The sequence below is a fragment of the Vipera berus genome, assembly GCF_964194415.1.
Source record: "Vipera berus genome assembly, chromosome: 1".
NCBI lineage: Eukaryota > Metazoa > Chordata > Lepidosauria > Squamata > Viperidae > Vipera > Vipera berus.
Window position 1 is genome coordinate 70,539,630 of NC_138202.1, and position 26,306 is coordinate 70,565,935.

Genomic DNA, 26,306 nt, shown 5'->3' on the forward strand with positions numbered 1-26,306 from the left:
GCAGCTCGGAGCAACCCAGGCTTCGGGGGGGCTCAATCCTTCAGCCGCCCAAACTCTCAGCTCAGGCGGCCCCGGAGAGCTCAACCCCTACCTGGGGCCTCACCCCCTCCTCTTCTCCCGAGGAGGGGGCTTCAAATCCATCTAAACAGCTGATCGGCGCTGTTTACGATGGAAAAACACAGCTGCAGAGCGGGCAGCCCGAAAACGGCTGTCTTCGGCGTCGCGTCACCACCGGAAGCCTTTTTTTTTTCTTTGAAATTAATATGAATAAGGACTGGGATTAAGAAAATCTATTCTGAGTAAAGCTCCTTTCTGTTTTTCTCTTTTTCTTTTTTACTTTATTTGTAATATTAATATTGTTTGTATTCATTTTACATGAGCTAGAGGGAGATAGAACTAATAGTTTATTGCTGATAACATAGGGGTGCTTATGTTTTTTTTTTTTATTTTATACCCTGTATTTAGCTCTGGGAAGTCGGGGGGGGGGAGGAGGAGGGAATGGGGGGAAGGGATAGGGAGGGATGGGTGGGGGTGGGGGAGGGGGGATTAAAGTCAAAATGTATTGTAAAACTTTTTAAATAAAAAAAAAGTTGAAAATTCTATTTACAGGTCAGAATCTGAGAGTTGCATGAATTAGTCATGGGCATTTATGGCAGTATAGGCCTTGAGTCATGGCCACAACTGAGCCCAAAGTTTAGGTTGTTAAGTGAGACCATTGCTGAGTGAGTTTTGCCCCATTTGATAACCTTTCTTGCCACAGTTGTTAAGTGAATCACTGCAGTTGTTAAGTTAGTCACGCGGTTGTTTCTGTGAATCTAGCTTCCCCATTGACTTTGCTTGTCAGAAGGTCGCAAAAGGGGATCCCATGACTCTGAGACTCTGCGATCGTCATAAATATGAGACGGTTGCCAAGCAACTGAATTTTGATCATGTGACCATGGGGATGCTGCAATGGTTGTATGTGTGAAAAATGGTCATAAGTCACTTTTTTTTAGTGTCGTGGTAGCTTTGAATGGTCACTAAACAAACTGTTGTAAGTCTGTAATGGGCCTAGCTTAGGTTTATGGGACATAGTGAAACATTGACATTCTGCCACTGATGCCGTTGCAAAATATAGAGAATGTAACACTCCTGAGGTTAAGAATTTCTTATGAATCCCCAGTTCTGGATAGGGTACTTGCTCTACACCAAATTCCATTCCTTTCTAACCACCCTTTCTCATTTTAGAAAGAGGAGAACAAAAGTCATTTTATTTTATTTTTTTTATTTTTTTTAAAATTTTAATTCCATTTATATCCCGCCCTTCTCCGAAGACTCAGGGCGGCTTACAAGCTTAGCAGTAGCCTAATTAATACTAATTATTACTATTAGTATTAAACAACAAGGAGCCCCCAATTACCTACTTATTGGATATCACTCAGAAATGTATAGTAGGATCTAGATTTACTTTTTGCTCAGAAATGAACACATACAGTAGAAGACATGGTGGGAAATTGAATGCTCATCTCTCAAATGATTTACTGGTCTGCTTGAGCTATGAATAATGGTACAAATCACATTGATGATGAGAACTTAAATCCCTTTCTCACTAGTTGGTTTTCTTTGCTTCAACATAAGCCATAATGTGATAACCTTCAGAGCCAAACATGAGGGAAGTGGGATGGTATTGCAAAGCAAGATTTGATTTTCTGCTTGATTGCAAAACTAATAAAGACTATCAGAGGGAAAATATGTTCAGATTTTAAATGTATTTCCGAAAGAGCACAAGAGCAAGAATTTTTGAAAAGGTGATTTTTTAAAAAAAATCTAAATGAATCTTTTAAATCCATGGATTCCAAATCTGTAGCCTTAAGGAAAAATGTAAAAATAGTGCATCTGGAGCAACATAATCCACTCTCCTTCCATATGTGAACAGCAGATAATTTCAGCAAGATATATTGAAGGCTACACTTTACCTCCCTCCACTGTTTAAATTTAAATCATAGACAGGTCTAGCCACTCTGAATTGTTTGATGGCAATGCCTAACACTGTTGCATCATGGCAGGAAGATTTCCACATGGTATGGTAGGGAATGTGATTAGCAGGATGTTCCTGCTAAATCCTGATTCACTGAATTCTCCAGGCAGTTGTCCTGGAGCCAATTCTTCAGAATGCTATTGATGTAAGCTGGTTTATCCAATTATTCATACATAAAAGCTGAAATGCACTGGAATACTTTTCAGTGCTACAGAATTAAGTTCCAAGGCTTGCAAACTTTGTACAAATGGAGATGCTAAAACATAGTTAACCTATCTTGCATTCAGCTGGTGGGGGAATGTCACTACCCCACCTCCATTTGCCAAATAATGCAAATATTGCTTCTTGCAAGTATTCCTGCTGAAGTCAGTGGGGAACATAAGGCCAATTGTAGCTTGCAGAACAAAACGTGGCTTAATGGGCCGTGTGTCCCCTATTCCTTAGCTGGTATTACTGTAGTTGATAACTTGGGAATAATTTTATTTGTTTATTCATGTGAATTGATAATTTTATTCCACTTGCCATTTAGTATTGAATGTATTGCTTCATGGAGTTTCAGGAATGATTTTTTAAATAGCCTTTAGGTTGGATCAGATCATCATAGTCCTTTATACCTTTGACACGGTGCTCTGCTTTTCAAAAATATCTTTTCTAGATTGGAGAGTGACAGCTACATTCACCAATACATTAAGGTCATTCAGTTTAACCTTCAACTTGTATATTATCTTAAAAATAGAATTCTCCTGCAAATGTTTATTTTTTGGCGGGGGGGGGGGGTTTTCTTCCTCAAAGCAATCAGTAATGAATATATATTTGTGTTTCTAGAACTGCTGATAGATTTCACTGTCCTGCCTTACAGTGTTTTTACAACAATGTTATTTCCAAACTAATTTGTTTCCAAACAGTAGGATAGAAGAAGAAGTGCTTCAGGGGAAAGGAAAAGGGGAGAAAGAGCAGAAAGAGCTCCTGGAAGTCATTGAATTGATGTTGTTGTTAAATATAGAACGTCTGAAAGAATAAATAGACATAAGAGAAGTACACCAGCCCAGATGTTGTTGATGATGTTAAAAAATTAGAAACTTTCTTATTGATCTCATCTAATCAATTTAGAAAGTAACACTGACTGGAGACAATTGCCTGAAATGGTATAAGGTTTCCTGCCTGAGCAGCAGGTTGGACTAGATGACCTCCAAGGTTCCTTCCAACTTTTTATTATTATTATTATTATTATTATTATTATTATTATTATTATTATTATTATTATTATTATTATTATTTATGTTAAAAAATTAGAAACTTCCTTATTGATCTTATCTAATCAATTTAGAAGGTAACACTGACTGGAGACAATTGCCTGAAATGGTATAAGGTTTCCTGCCTGAGCAGGGGGTTGGACTAGATGACCTCCAAGGTTCCTTCCAACTTTATTATTATTATTATTATTATTATTATTATTATTATTATTATTATTATTATTATTATTATTATTATTATTATTATTATTATTATTATTATTATTACGTGCAAGCAGGCAACCCTGTAAATATTTCTAATGTAATGTTTTTATAAGCTAAATAGGTCTGGTCAGCTAGTTTTGAAAGGTAGTAGTAGAAGGTCATTGTTTTCATGAGGATGAAAGAAAGAGTCCCTTGTGACTGTACGCAGGTGAAAAAGTGTCACTTTCTAATGGCAGCTCTGATCTGGTGGCCCTTTTTGCCATTGGATGGGATTGTTTCTCTTAGTGTCTTTCTTTTTTCCTCTCTCCTGTGGTTCTTGTCTTTCAAAGCAAGCTAGCTCAGAACATGATGTGGGCATGGGATGAATCAGTGGGACCCCAGCTTTGTCAATGTAAAACAATTGCTATTTTTCTTGCTTTTGTCTCCTTAAGACAAAATAACTTTATTCTCCTTTCTCCTGTTTTGGGAAAAAAAAATTAGCTTGATCAAAAAGTCTGGGGAACTTGCAAGCATGTAGTTATTGTAAAACTTCGGTTGGCCTAATAAAAGGATCCAAGTAGATTTATAAACGTTATTTGAAATAATTACCTTATCCAATCATTCCTTGGCTAGAAAGACCCAGTTCTTAAGGACCACAGACTGACTCATACTAATTGTTTTTTCCCCCAAGCATTCCAGAATCCACGCTAAAATAGCATTAATCTGTTGCTAGATTTCCTAACACACTGCTATCTACTGGGGAGAATGCTGGAACAACTGGGAAAGAGCAGGTCCTGGAGTCAGTAGTCAGAAATGAAGTGCATTCCTGAATATCAGCTTGGACAATTTTATCCCTACCATATCAGCATTATGTGGACAGATGGAACAAGGAGCCACGTGAGGGAACCACAGATGGTATCTGTGAGTACATCAGTGGCCATAGACTATATGCCGATGTCCTCAGAGTTTATGCTAAATAGCAGGAGTGGAAAAAACTCCCCCCCCCCGGGGCTATAACATAGAACTGAATGAAATTGAGCAGGGCCAGGCTTTCTGTTTTTCCCCTAACAAAAGAAGGGCAAATTGGTCTTCCTTTTAACAATAGATCAAAAGATGCACCTATCCAAGTTGAGGGCAACACTTTGCTGTTCCAGGCATAATGTCCTAGCTGCCCTCATGTTGTGATACGGGTTACTAGTTTCCTCATCTGAAAAGACCCCACAGGAAAGCTAAATAAAATTTCGGTGTGCCTGATGTCTGTTCCTTCCTTTATTTGAATTTTAAGCCAAGAAAAATGGCACCTGCTCCAGTGAAAAAAAACATGGAATCACTGAGTTAGAGGGGTTCTTCTTAAAAGTTGCATTTCCAACCTTCTCCTCCGGGCAGGATCCATCCGGGCGAATAGTTTTGGGAGGGATAGTAAGGGCTATAGGCCACATGATCAGGAAGATTTTAATGTGTTTGAGCAACATGGTGGAACTAAGGTAACATACGACATACGACCGACAATCTTTGCTGGCCTGGCGAGTTTCTAGTTGTTTTGGAACTGTTGGTGAGACCGTTAAAAGTCGTTGGCGCTGTTTGAATTTGTTCTACCAGCAGCAAGATCTGACTGCTGGCCCAGTGATGGATTCTACTGCAAATCAGGGCTGTTTCCAGAGGAGGCAGAGGAGGAGAGGACCTGGAGCTTATGGAGCGAAGGAACTGGATGAGGCTGTCAGCAGGCCCAGAGGAAGAGAGAGAGGCTTTTGGAGGAGTTGGTGGTGGCAGCAGCAGCGTGCTTCAGGGGAAAAAAGAAGCAAGGCCTCTTTAAGGAAAAGGTGGAAGAGTCAGCATCAGAAAAAGGAAAGAAGGCGAGGTTGTCAGAATACAAGCTAACTTGAGGGCTAATCCACATGGAGCCCCATTTCCATCTGTCCTGTTTGCCATCGTTCACTCGCTAGAGACTAAAATGGACAATGTGAAATTTGAGCGGGCCCCGAACAAGGAGTATATATCGGAGGTGGTGACTCTTTGAGAGCTGTATGCAACGAAATTTCATTTTGATGTATGCCGATTGGTGTACATTCAAAGTGACAATAAAGTTATCATCATTAGAGCAACGTTTTTCAGCCTCAGCAATTTTAAGATGCATGGATTTCAGCTCCCAGAATTCCCCATCTAGCCATGTGCATTCATAGTATAGGTAATCCTTGACTTTCAACAGTTCATTTTGTGACTGTTCGAAGTTACAACGGCCCTGAAAAAAGTGACTTATGACCATTTTTCACACATATGACCATTGCAGCACCCCCATGGTCATGTGATTTAGATTCGGATGCTTGACAACTGACTCACATTTATACGGTTGCAGTGTCCCGGGGTCATGTGATCACCTTTTGCGACCTTCTGACTAGCAAACTCAATGGGAAACCAGATTCACTTAACCACCGTGTTACTAATTTAACAACTGCAGTGATTCACTTGAGAAATGTGGCAAGAAAAGTCGTGAAATGGGGACAGAACTCACTTAACAATGGTCTCACTTAACTTAAACTTTGTGCTCAATTGTCATAATTTGAAGACTACCTGTAGTTTGCTTTTTCTCTTGAAAAGGCATTCTTTTAAGATGATTGTATTGAACTGTTTAGCTACTAGTTCTCAAGAATTGTATTTCCATCTCAGTAAGGTGTGTATGTGTGTGTGTGTGTGTGTTTGTGTGTGAAAAATTAATTAGTACAAACAGCTGGCTTTAATAATACACAATTCCTTTAGAGAGGAATACCCAGGCTGAGTTCTTTAAGTTAATGGCAATTTCAACAGAATCTATGATATTCTCAAGATGAGGACATTTTTCAAGGTGAGGCAACAGGAGCTGGTAGTGTCCTATCATGAGGACCTGCTTTTTAAATTCATATTCTTCCGCACAAGACAATATGCAAAATGATTAGCCATTCCTTCAGTAGGTAAAGGTAAAGTTTCCCCCGCACATGCGTGCTAGTCGTTTCTGACTCTAGGGGCCGGTGCTCATCTCCATTTCAAAGCCGAAGAGCCAGCGCTTGTCCGAGGTCGTCACTGTGGTCATGTGGCCGGCATGACTAGACGCCAAAGGCGCATGGAACGCTGTTACCTTCCCACCGCAGTAGTCCCTATTTTTCTACTTGCATTTTTACGTGCTTTCGAACTGCTAGTTTGGCAGAAGCTGGGACGAGTAACAGGCGCTCACTCTGTTACGCGGCACTCGGGATTCGACCCGCCAAACTGCCGACCTTCTGATCAACAAGCTCAGCGTCCTAACCCACTGAGCCACCGCGTCCCTATTCCTTCAGTATTTCTACAATATTTCTTTTTGTGAGCCTCAGGCAACAATAGTAATATATAGCCTTTTGTGAGTATGATTCTTTCCTGCAGGTCTGCTGCTTTCAGTGTTCATAGAAAATGGCATTATCCTGATGTCAGGGGGATATAAAATTGAGACCGCATAGCCCTTTTGTTGCCCCCAGAGCTCTTTCAGAGGGTTTGGATCCTTTTTTTAAAATTGGGCTATTTGAAGAGAAGATTGGACACAGTAAGCCTTATAAAGGCTTAAGGGAGCTATTTCATCCCTTAACCTCTGGTCTCCCCAAAAGGCTTATGACCCCTCCTACATTTGGCATGCGGCTTTCTACCTGCTGTGTGAAGTCTGGAGCAGCCTTGAAATTGATAGCAATTATGCACCTCTGATTTAGAGACTGCCTACTTTTTAACCAACATCTGTCCTTGACAGCAGTGTAATGTAAAGAATTGTGTTCACATAACAGGTAGTCCTTGCTTAGCAACCACAATTAGGGCCGGTAATACCATCAATAGCGATGTGGTTGCTAAGTGGAAAATCATGTGACTGTGATGGGCTTGCACCCTACTTCCTCTTCAGCTGTTAAGCAAATCACCACAAGCGAAACACCATGTGGCCACAACTTACGATTTTACTTTTACTTTTCTGTTAACTCTGATAGTCGCAAGCCAGTTGAAAAGTTTCAATCACATGACCACAGGATGTTGTGACAGTCATAAATGTGTGCTGGCTGCAAAGTGCCTGAATGGCAACCCTCTGACCATGGGATGCTGCAACAGTCATAAATGTTAAGATTGGCCATAAAGCTGTGTTTTAACACCATTGGAACTTCAAAGGGTTGCTAAACAAGGCAGCCCGTAGGTGAGGCCTACCTGTATTCTAAAGCTTTACCTGCTGAATCTTGCACGTAAAACTGCTTTAAAGAGGAAAAATCTAAAAGTTGGTACAGCATTTTTTTCCTGGTTAGCTAACTACAGTAATGCTACTCTCTTAAGAGACAAATACTGCAGTTGAATAATGCAATGAGAACAATTAAGCTCCTTTTTCAAGACTTTTGCATTTTGGTGTCAGCAATCAGTCAAATGGAAAACCTATGTGGCTAGAGAGTAAATGATTTTATTTTAGTCACATCACCAGTATTCACATATGCCAATGAACTGTGCAAGGACTCTTTTACAATGCTTCCCTGGAGGCTTAAATGGTTTTATTAACCCTTGTGTGCTATTTATGTTACTACGAGAAACTCAAACTGGATGTTACTCAGGAAAACGTGAAAAGTACCCCTTGCCCCACCTTTTAAAACTTTTGAAATAACAATAACAAAGCCATCTCTCTGAAGTTACAAGTTTGAGGGGGAGAAATAGAGAAGAAAAATTGTTTAAGCAATGTGTCTTAGCTGGTTTGGTCCTTATCATCTAAAAGAAGATGGAGTAATAAAGACCAATCTGGACAATTGGATAACTCAAGTCTATTATTTATCATATGCTTTCTCTAAATTAACAAGCATAAGCTTTTTTACATCTATACATTTCTCCGTGAGCTATTGAAGAGCAAAAACCTAATTTACACACTGTTAGCTGGTATAAAACTACAAAGTGCTTTTCAAACTTTGCTCATTTTTATTTCTTGCATCCTTGAACTCACAATTCAGCAAAACACTTTCCTAGGCATTCCCAAAACCTAATCCTTCTGTAATTTTGTAATCAAAATTGCTTTTGCTATATTTTCCTTGGTGTACAGGAACAATAGCATTTTTCATCACCACCATCAAGCCTTGACTGAGTCTTCGGGCGAACATTAAACAGTTCATAAAGCGAATGAAGGAGAATATACCTGTCCCAGGATAATGTTGCAGGATCCAATCTGGGTCGGTCACCGGGACCAGAGGTTTAATCCTCCGAGCTTTCGGATTCGTGCTGGAGCCCCCATCCTCAGGAAACTTCTCTCTATCAGAGTGTGTGCTGTTCTTTGTGTGGTATTTGTAGTTCATAAAGCACATAAAACCATACTTTAACATTTATCCTGTTACACCATATAGATCTGTAGTTTAACCATTTCAATGACTTCCTTTTTGTTATTTTTTTTTCTTGGACACTTAATATACATCATATGTTTGAGTTCCACTCTTCAAACATGATTGTCCCCCTACAATCTCTGAAATACTCCTCTCTGTTGGGAAATTAATCTCTTTCTTGATACTTTTTCAAACTGGACGTATCTTTTTTCCAGCAGTCTTTTTACTTCCCTTTATTTTATTTTATTCCATCTCTGTTTTATTCTGATATCCACAACTTCCGTTTTAAAAAGTCTCTCTATCCCACATTCAGAAGTATCCTTCATTAATTATTTTAATCAGTGGTTTTTTTTTGTAAAATAAAAAGGTGCCGGAACTCACACATGTCATACAACCCACCTTGCCTACCCTACAAGGTTCCATCCAAAAAAGGTGCCGGAACTCCGTTCTGGGCGTTCTATGACAAAAAAAAGGCCCGGATTTTAATTAAATCAGCTTTGCTTTTTGGTTAATTCTTTTGCATGTACATGCATAAATAAATATGCTTAAATGATGCATTTGAAATGAAGAGATCTCTTTCTAAGTTAAAATTGATAGTTATCATCTGGGATCTCGGAAGAACCCAGTTATTTCCTTTTTTTTATTCCCATCCATCGATTCACATCACAATATTTTTTCTCTCTAGATCACATTCTTTCAGTATGTTCTTTTTGCCCCAAACTCATTTCTGATTCTTTCATCATCACCGTTCACTGGAATGTAACTTTCAGCTATCACTATCTTTTATACTTTTTTACAGATCTATCACCAGGGCTTTTTTTCTCATAGAACGGGCGTTCCGGCACCTTTTTTTTTTTTGCAAAAAAACAAAACAAAACCTCCCTCTATTGGCTTTAGGAGTAGGCAATCTTGGCTCTTTTTTATGACTCATGGACTTCAACTCCCAGAAATCCTGAGCCAGCCACGCTGAGGGGAAAGAGAGAGGTTTCCATGCTGAGCCATGCTGGCTCAGGAATTCTGGGAGTTGAAGTCCTTGAGTCATAAAAGAGCCAAGGTTGCCTACCCTGCACTAGAGGAGGGCATAAAAATTATTTACAAGGTTACTTCTTTAGGAACTAAACTTTTAGAATCTAAAACAGCTCATTCAAAAAAGCCAACAGGAAAGAACCTCACATTTTTCATCTGCTTCTGTCTTTTGGAAAGTAAAATTAGATAACAAAATAATCTATTTCTTATGTTAACATCTCTGCAATCAAATCAAAGGTAACAGGAAAGAAATGAGAAACATTTTTCTCAATGTCTAATTTAGCTGATTCTAGAAAAAAATAGTATCTTTTGTACACTCTTGAAAACTATTTTGAATCTAAACAATTCTTAAGAATGAAATATTCTTAATTTGGACTTTACTTTTACTGTTTGGACTGTTGTGTGTTTTGAAAAATAGATTACTATTTAGAATCTAGTTATGTTGCACTTCAGTCTTTAAATAATTAACCTAGTATATACATAACAATATATGATGTTTTCCATGGTGAGCTTAACATCAATAACAACATTTATTAAAAAGGCTAAAATAATTTCTGGTGGTATTATCTGTACATTAAAATTTTGTTTAGTCACAATCTTTCACTTTTCACATTCTGGACAAGCAGTGGTCATATATCCTAGCAAAAGATGTTACATATGTGCATAAGTGTAGTCAGTAGCATATGCCTTTTTAAAAATATCAAACATGCAAAGAAACAAAAATAAGTCCAAAATATCTGTATTACATCCAGAAATGCCAACTTTGCAACCAATATTTTACACCCATAACTATGGCACCCTAAGGATACCTGCATACATGCAAATGCTTCTCTGGGATCAGTAACGCAGCGGGGATTGCTTTTTCCTTCCAGTAACAGATTGCTGGGAAATACCAAACATGGCCTTGAGAATTCCAATGTTTGTTACAAATTTTTCTGGATGTGGTTGGAAAGAGGCTGTTTGGTACCGGAGACCACTGCCACAAGGAACACAGATCTGGGTCGGGGTTCGGAGCAGCTCAGGGTGGGGGCTCAGCACGGGCCACGGCATGGCAACTGCGGGGAGGGGACTCCCCACGGCAGCTGTGGGGAGAGAAATCCCCACAGCATGTGGCTCCGAGCCGCAGGGGCGGGGGTGCAAAGGACAGGCGGCGACGCCGTAGCAAGACACTGATCACTCCCAGTGACAGCACCTCTGAGTTCCAGCACTTTTTTTTTTAGAAAAAAAGCACTGTCTATCACAAACCAGGGGACCCTAGGAATCCTTCCCCTTGCCCCTCCTTTCCCCTCCTCTCATCTCCTCCCCACCCCTCCTTTCCTTTCCTTTCCTTTCCTTTCCTTTCCTTTCCTTTCCTTTCCTTTCCTTTCCTTTCCTTTCCTTTCCTTTCCTTTCCTTTCCTTTCCTTTCCTTTCCTTTCCTTTCCTTTCCTTTCCTTCTTAGTTGTAATCTTCTATATCAGGGGTCTTCAAACTTGGCCCTTTTATGACTTGTGGACTTCAACTCCCAGAATTCCTCAGCCATTCACGCTGGCTGAGGAATTCTGGGAGTTGAAGTCCACAAGTCATAAAAGGGCCAAGTTTGAAGACCCCTGTTCTATATTCTATGGTCATCATCTCTATGACTGTTAATATTTGTCTTACTATGGATCATTTGTACAAATCTTGCTTTTTAAAGAATTTTTTTCCTCAGGAGAAAAGAGGTAATGATAGGACTCACTAGGTTTAAGAAGGAATACCTAGAACTAATCACAATTCAAGAACTGACAGCTCTTTGACTCTTCATTTAAAGTAAGAGTTGGGATTAGAGATAAGCTCTTATCTCTGTAATGTATCAAGCTGCTGTGTAGTGTATCAAGGTGCAGAACTTTTTTAAAAAATATGGAACATATTTCTATAAACATCTCAATGGATGATAGTAGATTTTGCCTGGACTTGGAAGCTAAGCAAGCCCAGAGCAATTGGTTAGTCTGGAGTGTAATAAGTAAAATAAAAGGCAGTGACAAGCCATTTCTGCAAAGTTGTTATGTAATTTTATTGGTCATATATTCCCCACATCTAGCTTGATTTCAGGGAATCTTAATTACATATGTTTTCTATAAGCAGTGGTTCAAATTCCAGTTTGACCAAAGCCAGGTTTATTACACTACATGTCCTTGTGAAATATAAGAAAAATAAATTTCAACATAACTTTTAACAGAGGTGGTTTATCTAGATGGTATCTTATGCCTTGGTATTTGTTTAAATAAGGTATCTAAAAACAATGTTTTATTGTCTAGTTTTATTATCTTTGAGCACATGTATTTTCATAATGCAAGGCTTATCTCTTGTTAAGAATGAGCATTTCTGACATAGTCACAGGCTATTTTATAATATTGTCCATCACATTTTAGCTACTGTCAACTCGTTTTAGACTTTTCTTTTGTTAGAAGTCTGACTATTTTTTTTGTCTATTAAATAATCTAGGAGAAAACTTCCCTTACATATTTATATCAGTATTTGCAAGAAGAGCACCTTTCCCCTCTTTGCATGGCATCTTTAATTGAATACTGCTTTTGTGCAGGCTGGGAATGAATCGGAAGAAACATGCAGTTTTTCTCTCCTGAACATTAAGTTTCTGCTTTTGTTTTCCTTGCAACCTTATCCATTGAAAGCATTTTTGGGTTCTTCTGTCTCACAGTCTGTCTTCAAGGTTAGCCATTGCTAAGCAACCAGCACACAAAGTTCAAGGCTGGTCAGCCAAGTGCAATGCATTTCCCAGGTTATCTCTCCGATATGAAGTTAAGGGTGACTGGAGTTGGGAGGGGGAAGCGGCAGCCCTGGGCGAAGGAGGAGGAGGGAGTCGTCGCTGTGACTTTGAACAAGGTTCTGGCAAGAGAAGAGATTTCAATTCCATCGGAATGGTTCTTTTCCTTGGTAATGGAAGGAAAGGTAATGGAAGGCTGAGCTCTGCCCCATTGTATTAATTCCACCCCTGCTAAACGTTCCCAGTTGTCCAGCGATCACACAGGACTCTTCTGGAAAAGAAGCAGTTGCTATAGGGTTTGGAGTTCAGCTCTCCCAGCAGACTTTCACAGTCACAACCCCCTTGTCAATCAAGAGGTGCCAGCACTGAGATCTCATCTTCATTCTGTGTGTATATAATTATATAAGTGAGGTTGTACACATGTTATGTGCACGTTTTACTTGCCATTTAAAATTATTTGACATGGGTTGGGTATCACCCCCCCATCATTATCAGCAGCAGCACCAATCACCAATCATCTCCATATTTTGTGTTCTAGATAGCTTAGTGTTAAAATGTGTAAGTGAACAATGCAATTATAAAATCCTGTTCATTGGACCTATGTACAATGTGAAAACACAACTGTTGACATTCATAACGATTGGCTTTCACGCATATAGTTCTAGGCACAGAGGTCAGAGACCAGGAAATACAGAGTTAGTGATTGTGTCTGCATTTCCCAGTCCACATTTTCCAATTCACAGTGGTTACACAAATACATGGGTTTTATTCTGTTAGTCAATCTAGTTCTTGGGCCAGAGTCTAACCAAGCTCTAATGAGGCAACTTGCCAGATCAAACTTTCGAAAGCAAATAATAGCATGGTGGTGATCAGATGTGCCAGGGAAACCTATCCCAACTGGGTGCGGTTCTGATCTATTGAGACTCAAAGCCATATACACAGCTGGAGACCACCAGTTTGGGAAGGGCTACATCCAAACACCACTGTCCTATTTGCTATTTGATCTGTCAAGTTGCTTTAGCAGATGGAACATCATCATTCCTTTAAATAAGAATGATATAACAGGCAAAGTCTTTAAACATCTCCTGGTGATTTTATACTGGACACATCCATGTTATTTTCTTGGCAGCAATATGGAAGTCGCTTACCCTTGCCTTCTTCTGGATATTTTTGTTGTTGTTGTTGGTTTTACTTCCCCAAAGAGCTAATTTTGCCAAGTACTGATTGTCAAGGTGTGGTAAGAGAGAACAAAGCTGCTGCTGTGATTCCTTCTTTTAGAGAGCAACTAAAGTCCAAGCTGATGTTAGAAGAAGAATGACAGAGGTTGATAGGGACTGATTGTGGATCACAGTGAGAGACCTTATCTTTCAGCCATGCAGATCTTCTAAACAGTGTGTAGTTCCCATACAGTCTGCTTATGTGGGATAAGAAAACTGTTTTTTCCCCTCAGGGTTCCTGATTGCTCATGGAGTTTTTATCTGCATAGAGATCATACACACCAACCATCAAGTGCACGAAGGTGAAGGGTGAGGCTTGCTGCCAAGTATATTTCTCCCTTCCCCCTAAGTACACATTTATTCTACTTGCTTAAAATGTTTGCATTGGACTCATAAGTCCATTGCTTCTGGAGCAATCATTCCTTCGAATATAGGGATCCTGAGAATAAAAAAATTTCTACTACATTTATTGGTCTCTGATGTTGTCAATTTAAATGGCCATAATTTTACTGTTTCTTGTATAAAAATGCTTATCCGAATGGAGACATAGCTTAGAGGTAATGCTCAGGATCTAAAAAAAAAATAGACCACGAGTTTAGTCTTGCCGTTGTTACATACTAAAGCAAAAACAAATGAACAACAAACATCTACTTTACTTTTTGCTCATTCTATCTATAAATCCAATTTTCCTTTTTTCTCTCATCTGATATGTAATAAAGCTATTTTGAGGCCTTCGAGATGACTTTTTTTATTTAGAATATAATATTTTACATTCTATATAAAATTTTATATTCTATATAAAATTTATATTATGTTTATATAATATAAATATATATGATATAATATTTATTGGTAATCTGGATGATACCAATGTCATTCAGTACTGATCTCATCCTTTTGTTTTTCTTTTTTTTTTATTGAAAAGTTTTAACATACAATTTTTCTTTAAAACCCCCCCTCCCCCTCCCTTCACCCTCCCCCCCTACCTCTCCCCCCTCCCCCCCTCCCCCCCCGACTTCCCAGAGCTAAATACAAGGTATATATAAGAAAAACCAATCATAAACAATCATATACTAACAACTATAAACTCTAAAATCCATCACTCTCTAGCTTATATAGGATAAAACAAAGCTTAGTAATATTAAATATATATATAAAAAAAACTAAAAGAAAAAAAGAAGAAAAAAGAAAGAAGACTTATTCAAATGCTACATAAAACTTCTTAACCCTATACTTATTCTGGATAAACTCAATCCATTTTCTCCATTCCATAATATAGCGTTCTTGCGAGTGATCTTTCAAATAGGCCGAAATCTTTGCCATCTCTGCCAGGTCGGAAACCTTTAAAGTCCACTCTTCTATAGACGGCAATTCCTCTTTCTTCCAATACTGACCTATCAAGAGTCTTGCTGCCGTAATTAAATTCAATCCTTTTGTTTTTCTTTTGTTTTGCATTTTCCCCCTGATTTAGAAAAATGAATTTCTGCTCTTAGAAGATGCATCTGCTGTGGTGACACATTTGATGTGTTCACTCACTGTATTCAAATCATACTTCTATACTAGACATTTCAGAGGACATGTGATACCTGAGTAATATCAGAGGACATATGTGTTTTATTTATTATAGGTAGATGTGTGGCAGGGCAGGAAAAAAAACCCCGCTGGTGTCTTTCTGTGATGAGAGTGTAATGTGTTGTTCTCCCTCATGCCAGTTGTAGAAAGAACCCAAAACTGATTTATTCCCCCCAATTCTTTGTCAAGTGATGGGAAAATCTGAAGGAACAGAAAATCTGTTCACCCATAATGGGATGACATAATAAAGTTGGCTCTAGGCTTAGCTGTGTGTCTCTGGGTTCAGTGTTTGCTGTTTGTGGTGTGCCCACTTGTAGCATGGAACAAACTCTGTGTGGGTTGAATGAGTCTTTTGCATTTGGCCAAAATAAAACATTGTCTATATTTTGACACTCCAATTATTCAGTCTTCCCTACAACACATTTGGATGAAAGAGAAAGGTCAAGGAAGGCAGCCCTTGTTCATGTCCCCTCTCCCTAAGAAAGCCGTATTAACCACAGACCTCGGAAAAATAAAGCAGGGTGGCTGGTTAATGTTCTAGTACTTTCAACATTCCTGTACACCATGTGCTGATTTATTGTGCCGCATGTTCTACTCCTAGTGCTCTAATCATTGGCTGATTCTAACAACTTGTGTAATGGAAAGGTCTTTTTTTTCTGCTAGCAAACCCTGGGAACCTTGTGACTTTTTAATGCTCACTAGATCAATGAATATTTTAGAAACTCCTTGCCTAAGTGACCTTCAATTGGATGATCAAACCTTTCTGCTCATTCTTTCTCTCCTTCTCTGAAAGAGAAGCTTGTAATTAGACGAAATGAGGACAGGCTATGCATAAGTATCTGCTTTGCTGGGATTCCTGCCCAGAAAGGAAGTAAATAAATACTTTGAGCTGGTCAAAATATTTTGCATCTTTTGTATTATTAATAGGTTTATGGTTTGACTGTGGAAGGTTGTAGAGTTTATATAGAGCAGTGATTATCTTCTGTCTATCTATCTATCTATCTATCTATCTATCTATCTATCTATCTATCTATCTATCTATCTATCTATCTATCTATCTATCTATCTATCTATCTATCTACACACACACCACATACACATACAGAGCAAGAGCTGCTGACTCTCAGCAATCTTTCCAACAGACTGATTTTTTAAAAGTAATAATACCTGAGATATATATCCTATATTAAAAGCCATGGTGGCGCAGTGGTTAGAATGCAGTATTACAGGCTAACTCCAGGAGTTCAATTCTGAATGGCTCAAGGTTGACTCAGCAGTATACAAGATGTGAGAATAGTACTGTCTACTAATAGCAATAGCAATAACACTTAGACTTATATACTGCTTCACAGTGCTTTACAGCCCTCTCTAAGTGCAGCATATTGCCCCCAACAATCTGGGTCCTCATTTTACTGACCTTGGAAGGATGGAAGGCTGAGTCAACCTTGAGCCGGTCAGAATTGAACTCCTGGAGCTGTTTCCAGAAATTTCTACCAGAAATTTTGGTTAAGTCCAATGGAGTTAACTGTATTTTAGTTGCTTGGAAGAGATCATAAATGATTCCATTTTTATATCTTGGAAACATTTCAAGGGGTTACTAATGAACATACTTAGCATAAATTACAAATAACAATCAGAATTTCCTGTTTATTTTTTATTTTTACTTGATAACAGAGGTCCATTCTTTGTAGTAGTCCAGGGCTAACCAGAATATAATTGTCCTGTTTTTTAAATACTTTAAAGAACAATTAATGGCAGCAGCTTATACTTTTCATCTAAGCCAGGCATGTCAAACTCGTGACGTCACGTGACGTATCGGAACTTTTTCCCATTGCCAAAAATGGGATGGGCGCGGTTTCTCTGTGATGCTCCGGCCCGCGGGCTGGCAGTTTGACACCCCTGATCTAGGCTAACAGAACAACCTTGTACAAGTCTGTTCTTAAACAAAGTGAACACAGGAGCAATGGGACAATCACAGGCAAGCGTAGCCTTAGATTGCAGTTTATGTAGCTGAATTTCATTGAGTTCAGCTTTTTCAAATAGGACTTCAAGTTTTATTTTATTTATTTTTATTTTAATCCCATTTATATCCCGCCCTTCTCCAAAGACTCAGGGTGGCTTACAATCTAAAGCACAAATCAATGTGCTTAGCAATAGCCTTCATTCTATGTATATGCCTGCTTATTAGGGCTTTCGGGGGCCCCCAAGCGGCATTATTACAAAGTCAGCTTATTGCCCCCAACAATCTGGGTCCTCATTTTACCTACCTCGGAAGGATGGAAGGCTGAGTCAACCTTGAAGACATGGATAGCCATAGTTCTTTGCATGTAGGATCAGGTCTAGGCCTATCTAGACAACACTCTGCCTCATATGAGAGGCCACCAGCACAACTAGAAGACCAAGGTAGCCTTTCTCTCCAGTTGCTGCTCCTGTGCATTTAACCTGTAGAGGCAAACTGGCCTATTTCTGTAACATCCAGGCATCAAGGTTAGTAACCATAGATAGACTCTCTCGCTAGGATTTGGTTTAATCCTTTTTTAATATCACTCAAATTAGAATGCAAGTGCCTTACTGCAAATCAATACACACTTACATGAGAAGTTTATTTCTCAATAGAAATGTTTACAGCTATTCCCTTGACAGCCAGCCCAGCATATTGGTGCATTTTCCCCAACATTTTCCCTAAATGATGCAGCTCTTACACAGAGGAGCGCAGCTGGTGTTTATCCAGATCTTTGGAGATGCCTCCCTGAAATCTCCAAATTGTTATATTTAAGCTCCAAAAAGGAAATTATTAAATATAGGTGTAGAAAATAATCAGTTAGTTTCATTTAATTTTAATTACATGGGAAACAAACTTGGGTTTTCCCTTGGCCACTTTTCCTAGTTGTTGGGATACCATAGCAGATTTATTTTATTTATTTATTTATTATTGGGACTTATATGCCGCCCTATCTCCTGAAGGACTCAGGGCGGCTAACAACAATAACATACAATAAATACAGAAGTTAAGATAAAATTAAAATTAAAGGCCTCTGTACAATAAATTAAAATTAAAATTAAAATAAATTAAAAAATTAGAGTTAAAAAATTAAAAACATAATTAAAATCCCTGTCAGTCCAGGTCAGCCAGGTGGAAAAGGAGTGTTTTGAGGCTGCGGCGAAAGGACTGGAGATCTTGGGCCATCCAAAGCTCATGGGGGAGCTGGTTCCACAGGGCTGGTGCTCCCACAGAGAAGGCCCCCCCCCCGGGGGTCGCCAGCCGACATTGTCTAGCCGACGGTACCCTGAGGAGGCCTTCTCTGTGTGAGCGTACTGGGCGATGGGAATTCGTTCCCGGCAGCAGATGGTCCTGCAAGTATCCCAAGATACACGCTGCCATCAAAGGCAAAATGTGTTTCTTGCCCCTCCCATCAAACATTATGCACCTCTGTCATCGCTGAAGGGCTGAAAAGCAGCTTATTATGTGAAAATGGACATTGAGATTTGTTAATTGTGTATGAACATACAGTAGCCTAAAAATATCAAAATCCAAATTCTGAAATCCTTCATCAGGAAGTACAATAAATAATATTCTAAACATCAAATAAGCAGCTTAGAAAGAACTTTCTATTATTAGGGTACCATCATTAAAATGATATTTCCGGCTGTGGTAATTATTTTTCTGGGTTTTTTTTATTTGGTTAATACCTTGGGTATCTGAAAATCTTGGGGGGGGGGGAAGCCCTGCAGCTTTTAATACATGAGTCAATACATAGAGAGGAAGATACACTGAGTTATTTTGGTATTTATCCATCAATTTTTCTTGTCCAAACCTACTCACTGAGTTAGCCTCTGAGTTAGCCTAATGATTTACTTTTATGATCACCACTAAATGCTATAAATCTTAGTTCCTTTCCAGAAATTAAGGATGTTTTTGTTTTTGATGAAGAGTACAATGTTTCTTTTTTCTTTTTTGTCTGTGCATGCAAGCATCTCAGCCTTCAGCTCTGTGGGAGGTCGAGGCAGGGGCAAGTGACACATTGTGTGTAATGTGTGTCATTATGACAAACCCACAACTTAGTACTTATGTTCCAACATCAGGATATAAGAGCATAAGGGGAGAGAGGGTTTTTCACAATGTCACCGTAGTGGATGTCATTATTTTTACATCATCTCAGTTAGCTGTGGACGCCTACTGTCTCAGCTGTCACTGCTTTTGAGTTAGTATAAGTATATATTTGTGCAATATATAACTGGAAAGACTCCCTCTTCTAAAAATGGATTGATTTTCGTCATTTTTTTAAATTGTCATTTGATTGTGGACAACTCTAATTGATCAAAAGACTTTAACTGCTTAATTTGAAGGCATTTCAACAGAAAGGTGTTCTACTCCATGATTTGCATATACACCCCTGTGATTTCAGTCTAGCCTAGTTATGGATAAAATTGACAAGATCCTGTCAGTTTCCACTTCTTTTCCCCAGGGAATCAGTGCAAATACAAAGGGTTTGTGCTGGAATGTATATACAATTGTGACATTTTGTTTCTTGTTCTTATTGTTTCAGAGTTGGCAGAGGTAATTCTTATTGTGGGTAAATTCCAAACCACTTTTGAGGGATTGGGAGTGGAAGTGGTAGCAGCATAGAAACATCCAAAACAAAGAATTGGGCCAACACTTCAATCCTAGACCTATTTTTTTAAAAAAATAATTAAGAATTTCAGGGGAGTGTTCTTCAGTGTTAGTCATGAACTGGGATTTCTGCTTATGAGTTGTATCTGCCTAACTGCAGTGTACAAAATCTACACCCTATAGCTTCTTTTGTGAACTCATACAAATGTGTGGCAGAGAATTGGGAGAATGCATGAGGTAAACAAGGGAAGCTGCTAGGTAGAGGAAAACCAAGAGTGAACATTTAACACATTTTAAAGTTTTTGAGAGAGAACAAAAGGGTGAACAATTCACAGATGCCTATTGCACACCCAATGCACAGTTGAGTTTAACAGGTGGTGCCGCTTTCAGAGAAGGGCTATAACTTACAGGATATCAGTAGCTTCTTAGTGATTAAAGCAGCTCATTTAGCAGGCAACATATATAATAATAATAATAATAATAATAATAATAATAATAATAATAATAATAATAATAATAATAATAATAATAATAATAATAATTATTATTATTAATAATAATAATAAGTTGGAAGGGACCTTGGAGGTCATCTAGTCCAACCCCCTGCTCAGGCAGGAAACCCTATACCATTTCAGGCAAATGGCTGTCCAGTCTCTTCTTAAAAACTTCCAGTGTTGGAGCATTCACCGCTTCTGGAGGCAGGTTGTTCCACTGGTTAATTGTTCTAACTGTCAGGAAGTTTCTCCTTAGTTCTAGGTTGCTTCTCTCCTTGACTATATAGTATCTTCTAAAAATTGTAGTGATAATCAAGGTGTGTGAGCCTGATGAGCCTCCTGGTTGTAAAGTCCTATCTTTACAGAGTACACAAGGCCGCTGTCTTTTGCCTGCTCCTTCTGTCTTTCTCTCTGTTTTTCTATTCTTTAATTTTTAAGTTCCAACAACTACATCAAAGAATGTGGATCCCAGCATGGTACAAAGTCCACTATTTCAGAAAGGACATTGATATGCATACAGACGTTGTTATACTCTACATTATTTAGAATATCCTTTATAGACTCAATTTAAAATTTTACTGACTTACGATGTCCCATCTCCCATCTGTGATACGTGCATCACTGATTGGAAATCTCTGCCTTATCTTATCCTGATTTATTTATCTCTGTGTTCCCCCACATTTCATTTATGTCACAATAAGTAACCTGTGTCATGCAATCCAGATCTGAATTCTGTGCTCATCGGAGCTTTCTCCAAATCCTCAATAAATGGGTTTAGGATGTGATGATGTTACCTAGTTTGGGTAATGAAATATCTGCAAGAAAACAACCAAGCCCAGAGATCACCAAGGACCCCAGATTTTGAATACTTCAGCAACCACATGCAGTCAGTCATTTTTCAGTTGCTTATGTAGAAGGAGGAATGGTTTAATTTTATTTATTTATTTATTTATTTGAACTTATTAGCTGCCCAATTCTATTGGACTCTGAAAATTCAACTTTCTGAATGTTGTAATGCACTCTTGAACTTTAAAACAGATATTTAGCCTGATTTCATTTTTCTATGAAGTGAAAACTTACGGGAGCAATTCAACAGCTTCTGATCGCATTTCACTGATGTCAGTTCTGGAGCCATGGCAAGATTTCTATGTGCATGTTTTTTAATTGTGCAGTAAACTGAATCTAAACCTTGTACAGTTCAAGAAAGCTTTTAGTTGAATGGCTCAGGAGACAGACTGATTGCCTGTTATGTTTTGTGGAGATGTCTCCAGAGAGAAGCATGTTAGATCCACATAAAATTGAGAGTAATATATGAGGGGCTATTACAGCAGGCAGATGCTCAAAAAGGCTTCAGATTCCTATGGAAATTATAGGAGAGGAAGCACAACCTGTTTCCACATCTGGACCAGCTCCCTTTCTCTCTCACTTTCTGTCCCTTCCCCCCAGTGACTTTCATTTTTAATGTTATCTTGAAGAAAATGCAGCTCACATTCTGTAACATATAGTGTAGGATGATTTTAATTATCTGTGTCTCTTTTTCAGTGTATGCTGTTGTAAAACACTCTAAATGCCCTCCTTTATCCCTCTACTCTTTTATTCCTGTTGGTCTTTTATGATTCTTCACTGGTGTTGATTTTGATGCCACAAACTCGATTGATTTCCTGAGATTCACAGATTTAGAGTCCTATAGCTTTCAATAAGAAATTGAAATAGTTGGAATAAAATAAATAAAGCTCATAAAGCATCAATTGATATACTTAAACAAAACAGCAGGCATTAAAAATGACTATTTCCCCCTATGCTAGCGATGCCAACAAACAATATTGGTAAATATCTCAAGTTTCCCTTACTTGTCTCCAAGACAGCTGGGGAAAAAGAAAAAAACAACCCTGAAGAAATGGAGATTTTGTTAATGTTCTTTTCAGATGCTCTTTCCTTAGAGATTTTCCTCGTGGTGTTATGACATTTTAAATTTACATGAAACGTAGGAATCTGTGAGCTAAACGGGTTATGGTTTTTTCATCATAGGACTTTCCTCACATCCAGCTTCTGCTGCTCAAAGCCATCTTTCCCTTGCTAAGAAACCCTAATATCATTCATAGGTAGTCCTTGACTTAACAACCATTCTTTTAATGTTCAAAGTTACTGCGGCACCGAAAAAGGTGACTTATGATCAGTTCTGACACGAGTTTTGCAAGCATCCCCACAGTCCCACTTTGGGTGGTTGGCAACCAGGATGTATTTGCACTGGTTGCAGCATTCTAGAATGGGAGCTTCTGGTAAGCAAAGTCAATGAGGGAAGCCAGATTCGCTTAATTGCCGCATGGTTTACTTAGCAATTGTAGTGATTTGCTTAATAACCATGGCAAAAAAGGTCATAAAATGGGGCACAACTCATTTAACAACTTCCTTGTTTAGCAGGAGAAATGTTGGGCCCAGTTGTGATCGTAAGTCAAGCATCGCCTGTATGTGTTGACCCGATACCTGCTCTTCCTGGAGCATGATTCCGCGGAAAACCAGCTTTGCGGCAAAATGAACATTTGCAAATCTGCATGACATTGCTCTCCTTCCAAAATGCATATTCATATCTCAATGTAATTCAATAACAATGCAGTTGTTAAATTATTACCATGAGGATTAACCCCCAAACAGACTTTTCCTATGGTGGTTCTTTTGAAGCTTAAAAGGGCCCTTTTCCACAGATGTGAACATGCCGCTCTGTTTCCACTCTGTCTTCTGAAATACTCACTCCCCAGTCATCTGAAAATACAAGAACTAGTAATTCTCTCCAGGTCTGGTGACACCTGGAGAAATATTCCCATAACAAACAAATCAGAGTTTTGCAGATGTTCCCATCCTTTAAATCGATAAAAAGAATGTGCTTCACAGAAGACCTCAGATTGCTCGTGGAGAAGTGATTTTAATCCTCCAGTACCTTCCTGTCCAAGATACGTTACAGGCATCTCTTCTCTGCTTAACTCAGCCAAAAGGAAGCCCATGTATTATTCTGGACAAAAATGTATTTAAAACATACCTCTTATCAGATGTATGAAGGTAAGACTCAGTGGTGGGATTCAGCCAGTTTGTACCAGTTCGGCAGAACCGGTAGCTAATTTTTTGTTGCCCAGGCCCAGAATGGACTTCTGGAAGCAGCATCCACACAGAGAACCGGTTGTTCACATAGTTGAATCCCACCACTGGTAAGACTGTATGCATCTATACTTCTAATGAACTTTTGATAATGTTATTTACATGTATCAGTTATGTTTCAAAATTTTGCATGGGCACATATTTTCCTAGTTTTTCTTGTGGCTTTTTTTAAATCTTGCGAAAACAAAGGAGGGAAAATTAAAAAAACCTCAACATACTGTAAGTCTGTGCATATCTCTGCAGATGTAAACTCTATTGAAGTCAACTGAATTTATTCTATGGAAGTAATATTGGACGCATAGCTTACAGTTTTAGGATCACCTAGAGGCCTTCCAAACTTTAATTGTGCTTCCAAAGCCTTCGAAAATATAACCCGCCAGTTTGTAATGTGTGACAGGATAGTTGCTAAACACATAGGTAGTAATCACTGCAACATTATTAAATTAAATTTGAATTAAATGTAATCAATTTAAGTTTCCATTTATGTCTTTATCATAATTCTATTCTTTTTTTTAAAAAAAATTGCATTCTCCAATAGGCAACTTAAAAATAACACCATCCCCAAACAGATTTTTCAGCCTAGAGAAGTATGTGAGAGATGCCTTCTTCTTTCCACCCTGTGAGATGCTATTTATTTCCACCCTCATATTTAGTATCACCTGTAAAGCTGTGATTTCCAACCTGATGTCCCCAAAATGTCTTAATATTGCACCTAATACAGAGCAGGGGAAGGGTGTACGGAGACTTTTGACAGAGGGCTCCTGAGAGGATTTTTTTTAAAAAAAAATGGTAAAAGAAAAAAGTTGCAGTGGACTGGTCAGGTGGTTATATTCAGGTTAGGTGGGGAAATTTTTTCTAGTAGAAAGTCTCCTGGATAGCTATCAAATCTTGAAATAGAAATTTTAATAGGCAATATAAAGGTGAATAAAGGGATCAAATACTTTAGACCTATAAACTAAGTCAGCTTTGGAAGGCCTCCCTCAATAGAATAAGAGAAGCTAATAAATGATAGAAAGCAGTGCTTGGAATAGTTCATATCTGTGTACTTTTGGTAAATGCTTTCTTTCTTTTATACGTCATATCTACAACCATTACTAAATTGATGTCTAGTCATTGGATCCTTGTTGAATGCCAGGTTGGTGTGTAACAAGGCTGGCTTCATTCATGATCTTATCATGGATGAGGCTGCTAACCTGGCATGCTTAACTAAAGGTCCAGAAGGGGTCTAATTTCCTAGGATTATGCCCTCTTGGATTTTGGATTCTGCATCAGCTAAGACCCTAGGGAAGGGGTGGATCTTGTGTTATTTGAGGTTTAAGCCATTTCTGATACCATCAGCCATGGTATTGTTCTATATCAATTCTGGAAGTTGGACCTGGTGGCACTATTTCATGGTAGTGGGGCTGGTTTGGTCAGTGTTGATTTGTGGGGAGAGGATGCTCTCTAGTCCTTCCTTCATGGGGTTCTACAAGGGTTGTTTCCTCTCTGGTTCAACTACATGAAACCTCTGGGTGAAGTTATCCACAGATTTTGTATGCAGTATCATCAATATACGGATAATATCCAGTTATATCTGTTGAGTCCAGGCCAACCAAGTGAGGTTGATGAAATTTTGCTTTGGTGCTTGGAGGCTATGTGGGCCTGGATAGAGAGGAACTGATTCCAACTCAATCCTACCAAGATCAAGTGGCTGTGGGTATTAAGGCCACATGGATATGGGAATATTACATATCTAACCTTGGGCAGGGATACACTTACCTGTTCAAGAATGGCGAGTAATCTGGAGATCTTCCTCAATAAGCAAGTGGGAGTTGTGGTCAGGAAGGACTTTGCATGCCTCCATTAGGACCAGGATGCCTTTCAGAAAATCACTCATGCCTTGTGACCTTGGAACTTGACTTTTGCAATGTACTCTACATGGAGCTGCCTTTGAAGGCCACTCAGAAATTTCAACTGGTCCAGAATGCAGTGGCACAATATGCTGATGTAACACCTCTGCTTTGCAAATTGCATTAGTTACTACGTAGTATGCTTCTGAATGTGATTGATTATGACCTACATGGCATAGGTCCTAATTATCTGAAGAACTGTTTATCCAGCTGGTATGAGCTGACAGAGTTGGCAGTGACAATTTAACAGTGTCATCTGCTGAGATCCAAGAAGCATGCCTTCTCTGTAATGGTACCTGCTCCTACGCTGATAGTATTGTGAAAAGCTCCAAAGACCTGAATGTTCTTCCAGACCTTGGGTTAGATTGGGTGGGGGAGTGTTTGAGGGATGTTTGAAGGAGTAGGTGCTGGTAGCTGGAGTTGCCATCTGTTTACTCCTTTCTTATTCTTTGTTATTATGTTGTATTTCTTATATTCTATATTTTGTGTGGTTTTATTGTACATTACCCAGAGTCAGTTTGGAGTTGGGTGGTACCTAAATTGAATAAATTATATGAAATTGAGCAAGGAAAGTCCAGGGAGAAATTGGCTTGCTCAAGGTGACCTTCTCCTCTACAGCTTGTTCATTCCAGATGACAGATCAGTTTAATATTCCTCAACCTGCTGCCCCTGAGGTAGACTTGATTTCTATCCACATCTAGTATGCCTAACCAGCAAGACCAGTGGATTTGCTGGGCACCTAGTTGAGGAAGGTTACAGCATTTGTTTATATTATTTTAAGTAATGCCATCTTACATTGCAATGGTGAAAACTCTTGTGCATGT

General features: G+C 38.8%; 1 protein-coding gene across 4 annotated transcripts in view; it reads left to right on the top strand.

The window, feature by feature from the left end:
• Nucleotides 1-26,306, top strand: part of DPF3 (double PHD fingers 3) — a 250,009-nt gene that overhangs the window by 20,596 nt on the left and 203,107 nt on the right. The window lies entirely within an intron of this gene.